Here is a 16,290-nt window from a genome sequence, read left to right as displayed (position 1 = left end):
AAAAACACCAAATCCTAATCCAAAAAAATGTAGTCCAAAGTCAAATGAAAAATAAAATCAATCCAATGAAGAACTATGTACAAAACATCCAAGGGTGCATTAGCCCAACTGAACAAAGGAAACCTACAAAAAACCCTAACTAAAATGCAACTATATACAAAAAGTGGAGCAGTGTCTGTCGACTCCAAATCATAACAACAAACAAAGGAATCCTAAAACTAAAGAACTAAATACAAAAGCGGCGGGCAAGTCCAGCGGCTCACTCCGTGGTGTTCCGGGACAGGGCATCATCGAACTCCTGTTCGATGTCCCAGAGGCGGTCCTGTTCCATGGCCCCGAGGGTCCGCAGGGACGAGGCCATGTCCTCCTGCAACCCCCTGCGGATTGCCTCGAGGCACTCGGCCCGCCTCAGGGCCCTCCGCATGGAGTTCTCCGCCCTGACCATTGTGAGCCGCGCCTCTTCCGCCCGCCGCCGCTCCGCACCTATGGCGTGGCCCAACCGCTGCCACACAGAAGACACTCTCTGTCCTGGGTCCTCCTGCCCTCCGGCCGATGCCTGCCTCTCCGATGTCGAAGGCCCCGAGCCTTCATGGCTCCCACCATGTTGCTGCTGCTGCTCTGCCTCTGCCCGTGCACTGCCTCCTGCTGCCTGCACATCCTCCGCCGGATGGGGTGCAGTTGTTGATGTGGCCACCCCTGCTGGACGTCCGACTCCCGACTGTGGCAGGGATGCCTCCTCCACCAGCCTGGCCGCACCGTCAGAGGCAGCTCCACAGGGCACCCAGGTGACTGATGGGTGGGAAGATGGCACAGAGGACGACTGGCACGTAGGGGGTCCAGTTGAGGAGGGGGTCGGAGCAAGCCCCATCAGACGGAGGAATCCGGCCTGGGTGACCTGTCCCAGCAGGCTGACGTGGTCAACGAGCCATTCGAGATGACGTGCAGTCTCTCCATGAAAAGACTGCAGGTCACCTCGCATGGCCCCTTGACGCAACGCCACACCAGCCAGGACAAGCTCAACCCGGACCTGGATGGCCACGTCCGCAGGCAGAGGAAGGTCAGTTGACGTCAGCTCATCCCCTGCCTGAAAACGGGTCTGGACGTAGGCATCCCTGCTGGTGCAAGATGATGCAGGGACAGGATCGGGGACAGGATTGCACACAGGCACCTCCGCGGCGGCCTGTGCTGCCTCCTGTCTCTGGTCCTGCACTGCACCACTAGCACCAGTGGGATCCCCACCTCTACACCCCGTCTCTGGTGCTTGCACGGCCTCCTCCACCAAACCCCCCACCAACCTGGATGACTCCGTGCCATCTTCCCCTTTTGGGCCCTGTGGGGTCCCAGCGGCCCCTTCTGCTGCCGAGGAGTCCAACTCCAACCTCCACCTCTTGGACCTCCCCCCGGCAGCTGCGGCCTGGGACGCGGCACCGGACTCCTCACTCCCCGACGAGATGACAACACGGGAGGGGAGCCGGGCCTTGCGTCTCCGGCTGGCGGTGGGATCCCCGCCGCTGTGCTCCACAGCACCTTCTCCGCCCTCTTCATCAGTTGACGCTGCAGACAGGGAGACACAAAACACAGGCATCAGGGCACTGTACAATGGACACATACACACATGACAGTTGCACATGAGTGGCATTGGCAAACCTCAGACATGTCATCACAATCCCCAACACACATGTCATTACAACTCGCACACATGAGCCATACCACAGCCATATCACAACTGCCACCACCATCCCTACACATACAACTGCATGAGCAGCCAAAGGGGAGCCAGACATCACATGCAACACAGGAAGTGTACCACACATGTACACACACTACCACACTTGCATGCATGTGTACACCTCTGCCAAGTGTCGCAGTGTTCAGACGGGCATCCATGTCACATCTGCCAATCAGGCTTCCACATACCGCTGTCACATGCATCCATGTTGCATCACTGTTGCACCCTTGTCAAATACACACACATGCACATGTACACAGTGCTCATACATGCAGCCGAAAACAACATACATGCGTGACATCACGGACATGTCTACTTACATACACATTCATCCAAACATGTGTGCACACACAACTGCATTTGGCATGCAAGCCTACACACACAAGCACCATCCATGTCTCACACATTACAGCCCTCGCATGTGTCAGCCCCACGGCCCTGTACACCCCCACCCATACTCGACCCCATACAAACAGATGTGCAACCTGCACACTACCGAATAATCACCACACGCACTGCTCACAATCAGGATGCATGTACACTCACCGCTCGACTCCAGACGGGTCTGCTTCTCTAGGACCTGGACGTGGAGCGCAGGGGATATGCGTTCCAGGACCCTCATCTGTTCTTCCGACAAGTGGCCCCGGCGCCCCTTGGCATCCGCTGCCTTCAAGAGGTGCCGGGCCTTGTTCAGGGTCCTGGACCTGAAGTCCTCCCAGCGCTTCCTGACATGTTGTAAGTCCCGGACTGCCACCCCCTCCGCGTTGATTGCAGTCACGATGTCAGTCCAGATCCGAGTCCGTCCTTCCTTGTCGGCGCGGGAACTTCCAAAGAGGGCATCATAGCGCCCCAGGACTTGCTCCACCAGGACACCAACTTCGGTGGCACTGAAGCTGGTGCCCCTCTGCCTCTCTGGCCGGGGGTTGTCAGTGGTCACAGATGGTGTTTGCCCCGACATGACAACCCCAGAGGCAGGAGTGGGTGGGCAACTGGGTCCTGGGGCTGGGCTGTGGAGCGATGGAATCCCAGTCGGGAGTTTTCAGTTCCAGCAGGGGTGGTCACAGCAACAGCACCCCTGGCTGATGTGCAGGCAGCAAATGGCAGTGCACGTGGGCAGCAGGCAGTCAGGCAGCAGCAGATGGCAGGTGGGAGCGTGCTCGGGGTTCTGGGGGGCAGTAGTTCGGGTTCTGGGCAGGAGCGTGGTCTTCCGTGTGCTTATGCGTGGCCAGCTTGATACGGAGTGATTTGGCACGTGAAAATCCTGCACGTCAGCGTGAAAATCGAGTTAAGGCCCTTAGCGCGTAAGCGCGTCAGCACGCATACGCGATTCTATTGGACCAAAGGCCCTCAGCGCGTAAGCGCGTCAGCACGCATACGCGATTCTATTGGACCAAAGGCCCTCAGCGCGTAAGCGCGTCTGTGACGTGACCCGCACGGGTGTTTCCCACACAGCACGTGATGACAGAGCACACGTGGAAAGACTGCACGTCAGAGTGTCATCGCGTGTAATTGGACAGCACGTCAGAGTGTCATCGCGTGTAATTGGACAAAAGTGCGCGTACACGCGATTGGCCTATGTACGTGTATATCAGGGGTGCACGGGCACTTACACACGCAAGTACGTCAGCGCACCTGTATCCCGGGGTGCGCGGGAATTTCCACATGCTATTGGACTGGGTACTGGATTTCAGGGGTGCGCGGGTCACACGCTCGCCTACAACACGCGCAACGCATAAATTTGCGCGCTAACAAAATAACAAGCTCAGACCCAGGATGAACATACCGTTCCTAGCAGCAGTGGGCGTGGGCTACCAAAGGAGGAGGAGGAGGATAGTCAGGGCCAGAATATTCACACCCAGAACCAGCCTTTTCGGGATGCCTGATGACCAGGTGTATGGGAGGTACAGGTTTCCACCACACATAATACTGGACCTGGTGAGTGAGTGGGAGGATGACCTCACATCACCCACCCTGTGCTCCCAAGCACTCAGCCCCCTGGAGAAGGTCCTCAATGTACTGCACTTCTTAGCCACTGGATCATTTCAGCGGACAAGTGCCATAGTGGGTGGGGTATCACAGGCCACCCAGTCATGCTGCCTACACCAGGTCTTGAACATCATCACTGCACGGCCATCAGTCCGCAGGCACATATACCTGCCCAGAACACCTGCAGAAAGGCATGCTGCCGCCCTGGATTTTTACGGTGTGACACGATTCCCCAAAGTGCTAGGTGCCATCGACTGCACCCATGTGGCTCTACGTCCCCCCAGGCCATCAGAGCACATCTATAGGAACCGCAAGCACTGGCATTCCATTAATGTGCAGGTAGTATGTAATGCCAAGGGAATCATCACCTCAGTATATGCCAACTATCCCGGGTCCACCCAAGACAGCTTCATTTACCAAATGTTCACCCTAAGCCGGGACCTAGAAGCTGGGCGGCATGGCGATACATGGCTGCTTGGTGAGTATGAATGCCACTGCACATGCATGCATGTCAGATACTGAGCAAGGTCACAACCCCACCAATGATACCAATCACCACCTCCACAGGGGACAGTGCCTACCCTCTCAGCCCCCACATGATGACGCCAATTCGGAACCCCACCACGCCACCCCAGATAAGATATAACACAGCCCACATTACAACCTGGGGCATAGTGGAGCGCACATTCGGAGTGCTAAAGTCACGCTTTCGCTCCCTTGACCGTTCTGGCGGGCAGCTGTTGTACGCTCCCCCAGTAGTGTGCAGGATCATAGTGGCAGCATGTGTCCTGCACAACGTTGCAACATGCCGGGGCCTGGCCGTGGACATGGTGGTGCCCCCACATCCCCAACCACATGCACAGCCGCTGCGCATGGGAGGGGAAAGGGCATGGGGGAGGCAGCCCGTACACAGCTAGTGGCTAATTACTTCACATAGTAATCACACCCCTGTGGAGTGCACACTGCCCTGGCACATTCCATCTGACAATCAATGATGACTCAACCTGACACTGATCCTGAATGTCTGGAGAATCAACCGTGAAAACCATATCAGCCTGAGATTGTTCACCTGGAAGTGTTACAATGTGTGCATCCCTACCCACACAGACACCACCAATGCAGTTTTGTGAAGAAACACATCCAAGCAGCTAAAATGAATACCCACTTGCAAAATGCAACAAGAGGACAGTGCCATGTCAGCCAACCCATCCCCAGCACCGCCACACGACACACCGTGCCATGTCATGCCATTTGCAGGTAAACAAAGTAATCCCCACAACATGACACTAGTGTCACAATGTACAGTGTCCCTAATTTAAACTTGCAACACCTGAAATGCTCACAGTAATGCAGGACCAACAACAAACTTGAGCAGGTACTACCATTAACATGACATCACAAATGTAAGAAATTAGTAGTCTCACCACCTGGAAATGCCTGCACTCCCACCACTACCAACTGTGCAGTGTTGGCGCCATGTAGAGTAGTAGGTGCACTGCTGCCAACATGGACCCCATCTCCAAACTAGAGGGCCTTGTGTAGACATGAGGAAGGGACCTGCAAATTGGGAGGTAGACACAGATGATGCGTTACACATCAATGCAACATGCAGTGTACAACACAACAGCAATATGCACTAGGAATGTATACACAGTATTGACTAGACTACCCACACATGTAGTGGGAGTCCAATGTCACCATGTACGTCAATGTCACTTGGGCACACCCTTTGCAAGCCCATAGAAACGGGAAGCAGGAGGGGTGTGTGTGACTCAAACCCAAGCATCTGAACCAAATACATGACAAGCCTGCATGTGCCCAGCCACAATGCAGCATATGCCCACAGGAACCACGGAAGGCAACAAATTGTCCCAAAAAAATTGGGAAAAATAAATTTAAAAATAAAAATAAAAATAAAAATAAAAATCAAAAATGGCCATTGATGGGCCCGGGGGGGTTTGGGAGGCCACCCAGGAGGTCCGAGGACAGGGTGCACACCAAAACCCACCTGTGTGGATCCTGGGAAAAAAAAACACCTCCATGGGCTCATGGCCCACACGGCTACCCTATTGTGGGAGTATCACTGCTGTCGCTATTATCACCCTGTGCAGCTGCATCCGGAGGTGGTTGCACTATGGGAGGAAGCCCACGCAAGGCCCTAGTCTGCTCCTCCATGGCTGCAAGCATGCGGGTGTGGTAGGTCTGGTTCTGGAGGATGAGTGTGCGGAGGTCCCCATGCAACAACTCACGGGATGCCCGGACCTCCGCCCTCGTTGCCTGCATCTCAGCTGAGAGCGTACGGGTGAGACGCTCCAGCTGCTGTTCTGTCCTTTGGTGTGTTGAAGCCTCAAGCTCAACAAGAGTCGTCCTGAGGTGAAGGAGCTCCTGCCTCAGGGCTTCCCTGTGGCCCTGGGACTCTATGGAGATGGCCTCCTGCAGAGTCGCCAGTGCCGCCCGCCTGTCCCTGTTGGACGCCAACATGTCCTCCCTGTGTGACTGGCAGATGGAGTCGGTTGCCTGCTGTAGTCGCTCCATCAGCCTTTCAGGGGGGACAATGGAAGTGGCCACCCTATCCATGGCCTGAGCCATCATCTCGGATGATGCTGCCTGTTGGGTTGCCATACCGTAAATGGATTTCTCCCATGCGGTATTGCCAGGTGGCGTACGGCCACCACGTCGGCGGGCACCACACCTGTCTGGGGCAAGGCGAAGTGCGCCTTGCTGTGCCGGCACTGCCTGAGGCTGCAGGACTGCATTCCCCCTCTGATCTGCTGGCCCAGGAACAGGATCATATGTCGCGGAGTGTGACCCTGCATCCGTAACCACCAAAGGCATAGCTGCCAACACTGACATCCCCATTGAGGGTTCTGACCCTGGTGCAGGTGGGTGGGACAGAACAGAATCCCTCCCTGGAACACTCACCTGCGACGGCACGTAGGTCTCATCATCCGAATCAACACCTGAGTACAGCTCGGGGGAGGTGCAGCCAGAGACACCCCTTGAGAGCACGACCTGCAGCACTTGTGGGTTCTCACCCACCACCACACCACGTCCCTCACTGGTGGTTGGTCGGCCCTCGGACCCCTCCTGGGTCTGCACCATCTCCACAACCCCAGCAGTATCAGGTGCGTCTTCCCCTGCAAAGACATAAAAACAAAGAAATGGAAACAGGCATTAGCACCATGGCACACAATGAGGGCTGAGAAGCAAGAGAACCAGTACTTGATTGACACATGTCCCACATGACTAAAACCCTCCCATGCATGCACCCTCACTGCATGTGAAGGGCAGGCAAATGGCACACACTGATGACACAAAGATGGAAGATTAACACATTTTCTGCATGCTGCCTGGTATGGCATCACACAATGGCCTGTGATTGCCAGGTGAAACACACATGCCATCACACAGATGGCATGTACCATTGCTATTGAGTGACGATGGAGAGGAGGGCAGCACCTATTCATTCAGTCCAGTTCCCGCATGTAATAGCTTTTCTAATTCAAACAGGTCAGATTTTTCACCTGGAGCTGCCAGTCCAAAATGGTCCAATTGCACAGGGACATGTGTGAACAAATGATATCCAGGTAACAAAGTCACTCCACTTTACCATAGCCATGTCAGACATGTGACTAGAGGACTGCGAAATGCCTAGTAAAAGTGGTGGAATGCAAACAGTCTGCCTGAATGAACAGTGAAAAATAAGCAACAATGTTGTGGCAAGGTGACACTTCAAGGGCAACTGGCGTGCAGTTGGGCTAGATGTCTACTGTTGGCAGAAGGGATACTGCTATGGCCTAATGCTGCTGCACAGGATGTATTGCATGAAGCACATGGCTGACCCATACGACTCAGGCGCACACACTCTCACCTGGCACACAAACAGAAGCCCTCACACACACACCATGCACATGGATGACACACACATGCATGTGCACTCACCGGACAATGCCTCGTAATCAGGCAGATCTCCCACGCCTTGGATCTGTTCCTCCGTGACGTAGGTCCCAGCGACTGACTCATGTGGAGTGAGTTCCATGTCTACTACTGGAGACCCACATCCAGTCACTAGAGTTGCGGCATGACTTGAGGCCAGCTTACTCTTTGCCCTGCACTTTAGGTCATTCCAGCGCTTATAGCAATCATTGGCTGTGCGCCTCACGATTCCAAGGGCACTTACGATGTCCGCAACAGTCTGCCAGTGTGCCTGGCGTTGTGCAGGTGTGGTCTTGGATCCTGCAACAATGACCATCTCGTTATCATGTGCGGACACATACTCGACAAGTGCATTCAGTTCGTCATTCGTGAAGCTGGGCTTCCTGGACGGGCCGGACTGTGTAGCCGTGTCTGGGGCATCAGCCTGTGCCGGACGAGCACTCTTCCTCTTCCGCTTGGAAGGTGGTGGTGATCCTGAGTGTCCTGCGCCGCTCTGGACACTAGGGGCAGGAGCCCTGGTGGACTCTGTATCAGGAGTGTGGGATTGCACACTCAGCATGGGAGTTGGTGCAGGCATTGGCTCAAGTGTAATGGTGTCAGGGGGAATGTCAGCAGGATGGACTAGGACCGACACTGTCCTGGCTGGGTGTGTGAGAGCTGGGGTGGATGGAGCCACAGCTGCCCCTGCAGCCTCTCCGCCCTGCCTACTTGGGGCAGCAGATGACCTTGCTGCCCCAGATGCACGTGGCATGATGACATCAACGTGCACCAGCGCACGTGTCATAGGCCTGCTGACCTGGAAGTCAGCCATGGAGTCAGCCAGGTCTGGTGCCACAATGGGCTGGTCCAACAAGGGCTGAGCATGGATGGTGTCAGCCACATCAGCCTCAACGGGAGGGGGGGGGATTATGGGTGCCCTTGACTGGTCCTCCACACATGGGGGGACAGGCTCATCCTGCAAGTAACGACCACGTCCCCTACCGGATCCACCACGGCCACCACTTGTGGCTCTTCCACCTTTGCCACCCTTAAGGAATCCTCGCCTCCCAGCCATGGCACTGATGTTAATGTGCGTATGGGAGTGGCTGTAAACTATTGCCCTGGGCAATTGGGGGTCAAAGGGGTTGGGTACCAGATGGTAATTGTACCCTAGTGCTCTAGCAAGGCTGAATGTAACCCCTGGGGAAAGATGACGGATCACGCTACGCACAGGAGCCCCAAAAAAGGGAGATGAGGTGCTCGCAACCCCTCCTAGACCACGTGTGCAGAAAGAAAAACCTGAACTACGCTGTGGCACCCAGTAACACAAGAATGAACGTATGCGTGTCACACGCAGCCTAGAATGACCTCTGAAGGGGTAGGCTACACACGGGGCAAGCACTGATGTTAGATACGTGCGTGACTCACCGTCTGCCAGGTAAAAGAGCGTGAAAAAGGAGCGCGTTTGGTTGGCAACACCCCCGCCAAAAGAAGATTTGTACGCTGTCTGAGGAGACAGGACAACAGTAGAAGGGAACACTGTTTGAGGGAACAGGCCCAGGTAAACCAGTAAAAGAGAAAAAAGAGAAAAAGCTGTCAGAGGTAACAGGGAATACGAACTTGAAACGCCGTGAAGTAAATCGCGTGTGAAACGACAAGAAGTACAGAATTTACCCACTCGCTCTCCACGAAAAGCACGTACAAGGAAATGGTGTTCTACACGTACCTTTTATACAGGCCCACATGTCCAGCATCACTTACACGGCGTGTACGCGCTAGGGCCATTTCCACCAATTACACGCTTTGTCACTTCTTCGTGTAGGGCCATTTCCACCAATTACACGATTTGTCACTTCTGCGTGTAGGGCCATTTCCACCAATTACACGCTTTGTCACTGCCGCGTGTACGCGCTAGGCCCATTCCCACCAATTACATGCTTTGACACTCGGACGTGTCTTTCATTTTTTTCACACGCAACATTTTCAAACGTGTGCCCAATTCAACGTGCACGTGACTTCATAGACGCGCATACGCTGGCGACGCGTTTACGCGCTGAGGGCCTTTGGTCCAATAGAATTGCGTATGCGTGCTGACCCGCTTACGCGCTAAGGGCCTTTCCTCGATTTTCACGCTGACGTGCAGGATTTTCACGTGCCAAATCACTCCGTATCAAGCTGGCCACGCGTAAGCACACGGAAGACCACGCTCCTGCCCAGAAGGCCGAACTACTGCCCCCCAGAGCCCCGAGCACGTTCCCACCTGCCATCTGCTGCTGCCTGACTGCCTGCTGCCCACGTGCACTGCCATTTGCTGCCTGCACATCAGCCAGGGGTGCTGTTGCTGTGACCACCCCTGCTGGAACTGAAGACTCCCGACTGGGATTCCATCGCTCCACAGCCCAGCCCCAGGACCCAGTTGCCCACCCACTCCTGCCTCTGGTGTTGTCATGTCGGGGCAAACACCATCTGTGACCACTGACAACCCCCGGCCAGAGAGGCAGAGGGGCACCAGCTTCAGTGCCACCGAAGTTGGTGTCCTGGTGGAGCAAGTCCTGGGGCAGTATGATGCCCTCTTTGGAAGTTCCCGCGCCGACAAGGAAGGACAGACTCGGATCTGGACTGACATCGTGACTGCCATCAACGCGGAGGGGGTGGCAGTCCGTGACTTACAACATGTCAGGAAGCGCTGGGAGGACTTCAGGTCCAGGACCCTGAACAAGGCCCGGCGCCTCTTGAAGGCAGCGGATGCCAAGGGGCGCCGGGGCCACTTGTCGGAAGAACAGATGAGGGTCCTGGAACGCATATCCCCAGCGCTCCACGTCCAGGTCCTAGAGAAGCAGACCCGTCTGGAGTCGAGCGGTGACTGTACATGCATCCTGATTGTGAGCAGTGCGTGTGGTGATTATTCGGTAGTGTGCAGGTTGCACATCTGTTTTTTATGGGGTCGAGTATGGGTGGGGGTGTACAGGGCCGTGGGGCTGACACATGCGAGGGCTGTAATGTGTGAGACATGGATGGTGCTTGTGTGTGTAGGCTTGCATGCCAAATGCAGTTGTGTGTGCACACATGTTTGGATGAATGTGTATGTAAGTAGACATGTCCGTGATGTCACGCATGTATGTTGTTTTCGGCTGCATGTGTGAGCACTGTGTACATGTGCATGTGTGTGTATTTGACAAGGGTGCAACAGTGATGCAACATGGATGCATGTGACAGCGGTATGTGGAAGCCTGATTGGCAGATGTGACATGGATGCCCGTCTGAACACTGCGACACTTGGCAGAGGTGTACACATGCATGCAAGTGTGGTGGTGTGTGTACATGTGTGGTGCACTTCCTGTGTTGCATGTGATGTCTGGCTCCCCTTTGGCTGCTCATGCAGTTGTATGTGTAGGGATGGTGGTGGCTGTTGCGATATGGCTGTGGTATGGCTCATGTGTGCGAGTTGTAATGACATGTGTGTTGGGGATTGTGATGACATGTCTGAGGTTTGCCAATGCCACTCATGTGCAACTGTCATGTGTGTATGTGTCCATTGTACAGTGCCCTGATGCCTGTGTTTGGTTTCTCCCTGTCTGCAGCGTCAACTGATGAAGAGGGCAGAGAAGGTGCTGTGGAGCACAGCGGCGGGGATCCCACCGCCAGCCGGAGACGCAAGGCCCGGCTCCCCTCCCGTGTTGTCATCTCGTCGGGGAGTGAGGAGTCCGATGCCGCGTCCCAGGCCGCAGCTGCCGGGGGGAGGTCCAAGAGGGGGAGGTTGGAGTTGGACTCCTCGGCAGCAGAAGGGGCAGCTGGGACCCCACAGGGCCCAAAAGGGGAAGATGGCACGGAGTCATCCAGGTTAGTGGGGGGTTTGGTGGAGGAGGAGGAGGCCGTGCAAGCACCAGAGACGGGGTCTGGAGGTGGGGATCCCACTGGTGCTAGTGGTGCAGTGCAGTACCAGGGACAGGAGGCAGCACAGGCCGCCGCGGAGGTGCCTGTGTGCAATCCTGTCCCCGATCCTGTCCCTGCATCATCTTGCACCAGCAGGGATGCCTACGTCCAGACCCGTTTTCAGGCAGGGGATGAGCTGACGTCATCTGGCCTTCCTCTGCCTGCGGACGTTGCCATCCAGATCCGGGTTGAGCCTGTCCTGGCTGGTGTGGCGTTGCGTCAAGGGGCCATGCGAGGTGACCTGCAGTCTTTTCATGGAGAGACTGCACGTCATCTCGAATGGCTCGTTGACCACGTCAGCCTGCTGGGACAGGTCACCCAGGCCGGATTCCTCCGTCTGATGGGGCTTGCTCCGACCCCCTCCTCAACTGGACCCCCTACGCGCCAGTCGTCCTCTGTGCCATCTTCCCACCCATCAGTCACCTGGGTGCCCTGTGGAGCTGCCTCTGACGGTGCGGCCGGGCTGGTGGAGGAGGCATCCCTGCCACAGTCGGGAGTCGGACGTCCAGCAGGGGTGGCCACATCAACAACTGCACCCCAGCCGGCGGAGGATGTGCAGGCAGCAGGAGGCAGTGCACGGGCAGAGGCAGAGCAGCAGCAGCAACATGGTGGGAGCCATGAATGCTCGGGGCCTTTGACATCGGAGGGGCAGGCATCGGCCGGAGAGCAGGAGGACCCAGGACAGAGAGTGTCTTCCGTGTGGCAGCGGTTGGGCCAAGCCATAGGTGCGGAGCGGCGGCGGGCGGAAGAGGCGCGGCTCACAATGGTCAGGGCGGAGAACTCCATGCGGAGGGCCCTGAGCCGGGCCGAGTGCCTCGAGGCAATCCGCAGGGGGTTGGAGGAGGACACGGCCTCGTCCCTGCGGACCCTCGGGGCCATGGAACAGGACCGCCTCCGGGACATCGAACAGGAGTTCGATGATGCCCATGCCCGGAACACCACGGAGTGAGCCGCTGGACTTGCCCGCCGCCTTTGTATATAGTTCTTTAGTTTTAGGTTTCCTTTGTTTGTTGTTATGATTTGGAGTCGACGGACACTGCTCCACTTTTTGTATATAGTTGGATTTTAGTTAGGGTTTTTTGTAGGTTTCCTTTGTTCAGTTGGGCTCATGGACCCTTGGATGTTTTGTACATAGTTCTTCATTGGATTGATTTTATTTTTCATTTGACTTTGGACTACATTTTTTTGGATTAGGATTTGGTGTTTTTATTTTTTAAACAGACATGCAGCTTATCTTTTTTTCATTCCCATTGTAGTTTGTTTCATTTCATTGGCATTCTTATTTTTTTAATACAATTTTGTTTTCATACTTCACTGTGTGGTATCATCTCATTGCTTTCATGCATGTCATGTTGGGTGTTTTCCCATTCAATTGCAACCATTGTGTGTGACGGACATGGGTTCATTAGCTTTATGAACATTGGGGGTGTAACATGTAATTTCCTTTTCCATGTGGGTGAATGGGTTACTTGGTTGGGCTTTTTGGCTGTGGAGGCTGACCATGACGCACATGATTGGGGATTGTTAGGACCTGGTGGAGGCTGCCCATGGTGGCTGGGGGGTGGGGGTGGTGGGAGACATGGGTGGGAGCCTGGTGGGGGCTGCCCATGGTTGCTGGGGGGTGGGGGTGGTGGGAGACATGGGTGGGGGCCTGGTGGAGGCTGCCCCTGCACTACTGGGGGGTGGGGGTGATAGGGGACATGGGTGGGGGCCTGGTGGAGGGTGCCCCTGCACTGCTGGGGTGTGGGGGTGGTGGGAGACATGGGTGGGGGCCTGGTGGAGGCTGCCCCTGCACTGCTGGGGGGGTGGTGATAGGGGACATGGGTGGGGGCCTGGTGGAGGCTGCCCCTGCACTGCTGGGGGTGGGGGTGGTGGGAGACATGAGTGGGGACCTGGTGGAGGGTGCCCCTGCACAGCTGGGGGGTGGGGGTGGTGGGAGACATTTGTGGGGGCCTGGTGGAGGGTGCCGCTGCACTGCTGGGGGGTGGGGGTGGTGGGAGACATGGGTGGGAGCCTGGTGGGGGCTGCCCATGGTTGCTGGGGGGTGGGGGTGGTGGGAGACATGAGTGGGGGCTTGGTGGAGGCTGCCCCTGGTGGCTGGGGGGTGGGGGGTGGTGGGAGACATGAGTGGGGGCCTGGTGGAGGGTGCCCCTGCACTGCTGGGGGGTGGGGGTGATAGGGGACATGGGTGGGGGCCTGGTGGAGGCTGCCCCTGCACTGCTGGGGGGTGGGGGTGGTGGGAGACATGAGTGGGGGCCTGGTGGAGGGTGCCCCTGCTGGCTGGGGGGTGGGGGTGGTGGGAGACATGAGTGGGGGCCTGGTGGAGGGTGCCCCTGCACTGCTGGGGGGTGGTGGTGATAGGGGTCATGGGTGGGGGCCTGGTGGAGGCTGCCCCTGCACTGCTGGCGGGTGGGGGTGGTGGGAGACATGAGTGGGGGCCTGGTGGAGGCTGCCCCTGCACTGCTGGGGGGTGGGGGTGGTGGGAGACATGAGTGGGGGCCTGGTGGAGGGTGCCCCTGCACTGCTGGGGGGTGGGGGTGGTGGGAGACATGAGTGGGGGCCTGGTGGAGGGTGCCCCTGCACTGCTGGGGGGTGGGGGTGGTGGGAGACATGGGTGGGAGCCTGGTGGGGGCTGCCCATGGTTGCTGGGGGGTGGGAGTGGTGGGAGACATGAGTGGGGGCCTGGTGGAGGCTGCCCCTGGTGGCTGGGGGGTGGGGGTGGTGGGAGACATGAGTGGGGGCCTGGTGGAGGGTGCCCCTGCACTGCTGGGGGGTGGGGGTGGTGGGAGTCATGAGTGGGGGCCTGGTGGAGGCTGCCCCTGCACTGCTGGGGGGGTGGTGATAGGGGACATGGGTGGGGGCCTGGTGGAGGCTGCCCCTGGTGGCTGGGGGTTGGGGGTGCTGGGAGACATGAGTGGGGGCCTGGTGGAGGGTGCCCCTGCACTGCTGGGGGGTGGTGGTGATAGGGGACATGGGTGGGGGCCTGGTGGAGGCTGCCCCTGCACTGCTGGGGGGTGGGGGTGGTGGGAGACATGAGTGGGGGCCTGGTGGAGGCTGCCCTTGCACTGCTGGGGGGTGGGGGTGGTGGGAGACATGAGCGGGGGGCTGGTGGAGTGTGCCCCTGCACTGCTGGGGGGTGGGGGTGGTGGGAGACATGAGTGGGGGCCTCGTGGAGGGTGCCCCTGCACTGCTGGGGGGTGGGGGGTGGTGGGAGACATGGGTGGGAGCCTGGTGGGGGCTGCCCATGGTTGCTGGGGGGTGGGGGTGGTGGGAGACATGAGTGGGGGCCTGGTGGAGGCTGCCCCTGGTGGCTGGGGGGTGGGGGTGGTGGGAGACATGAGTGGGGGCCTGGTGGAGGGTGCCCCTGCACTGCTGGGGGGTGGGGGTGGTGGGAGACATGAGTGGGGGCCTGGTGGAGGCTGCCCCTGCACTGCTGGGGGGGTGGTGATAGGGGACATGGGTGGGGGCCTGGTGGAGGCTGCCCCTGGTGGCTGGGGTGTGGGGGTGGTGGGAGACATGAGTGGTGGCCTGGTGGAGGCTGCCCCACACTGCTGGGGGGTGGGGGTGGTGGGAGACATGAGTGGGGGCCTGGTGGGGGCTGCCCATGGTGGCTGGGGGGTGGTGGTGGTGGGAGACATGGGTGGGAGCCTGGTGGGGGCTGCCCATGGTTGCTGGGGGGTGGGGGTGGTGGGAGACATGAGTGGGGGCCTGGTGGAGGCTGCCCCTAGTGGCTGGGGGGTGGGGGTGGTGGGAGACATGAGTGGGGGCCTGGTGGAGGGTGCCCCTGCACTGCTGGGGGTGGGGTGATAGGGGACATGGGTGGGGGCCTGGTGGAGGCTGCCCCTGCACTGCTGGGGGGTGGGGGTGGTGGGAGACATGAGTGGGGGCCTGGTGGAGGGTGCCCCTGCTGGCTGGGGGGTGGGGGTGGTGGAAGACATGAGTGGGGGCCTGGTGGAGGGTGCCCCTGCACTGCTGAGGGGTGGTGGTGATAGGGGACATGGGTGGGGGCCTGGTGGAGGCTGCCCCTGCACTGCTGGGGGGTGGGGGTGGTGGGAGACATGGGTGGGAGCCTGGTGGGGGCTGCCCATGGTTGCTGGGGGGTGGGGGTGGTGGGAGACATGAGTGGGGGCCTGGTGGAGGCTGCCCCTGGTGGCTGGGGGGTGGGGGTGGTGGGAGACATGAGTGGGGGCCTGGTGGAGGGTGCCCCTGCACTGCTGGGGGGTGGGGGTGGTGGGAGACATGAGTGGGGGCCTGGTGGAGGCTGCCCCTGCACTGCTGGGGGGGTGGTGATAGGGGACATGGGTGGGGGCCTGGTGGAGGCTGCCCCTGGTGGCTGGGGGGTGGGGGTGGTGGGAGACATGAGTGGTGGCCTGGTGGAGGCTGCCCCACATTGCTGGGGGGTGGGTGTGGTGGGAGACATGAGTGGGGGCCTGGTGGGGGCTGCCCATGGTGGCTGGGGGGTGGGGGTGGTGGGAGACATGGGTGGGAGCCTGGTGGGGGCTGCCCATGGTTGCTGGGGGGAGGGGTGGTGGGAGACATGAGTGGGGGCCTGGTGGAGGCTGCCCCTGGTGGCTGGGGGGTGGGGGTGGTGGCAGACATGAGTGGGGGCCTGGTGGAGGGTGCCCCTGCACTGCTGGGGGGTGGTGGTGATAGGGGACATGGGTGGTGGCCTGGTGGAGACTGCCCCTGCACTGCTGGGGGGTGGGGGTGGGTGGGAGACATGAGTG

Source organism: Ambystoma mexicanum, chromosome 7q (genome assembly GCF_040938575.1).
Source record: "Ambystoma mexicanum isolate Mex_15411 chromosome 7q, UKY_AmexF1_1, whole genome shotgun sequence".
NCBI classification, from domain to species: Eukaryota; Metazoa; Chordata; class Amphibia; order Caudata; family Ambystomatidae; genus Ambystoma; species Ambystoma mexicanum.
This window is presented reverse-complemented; position numbering follows the sequence as displayed.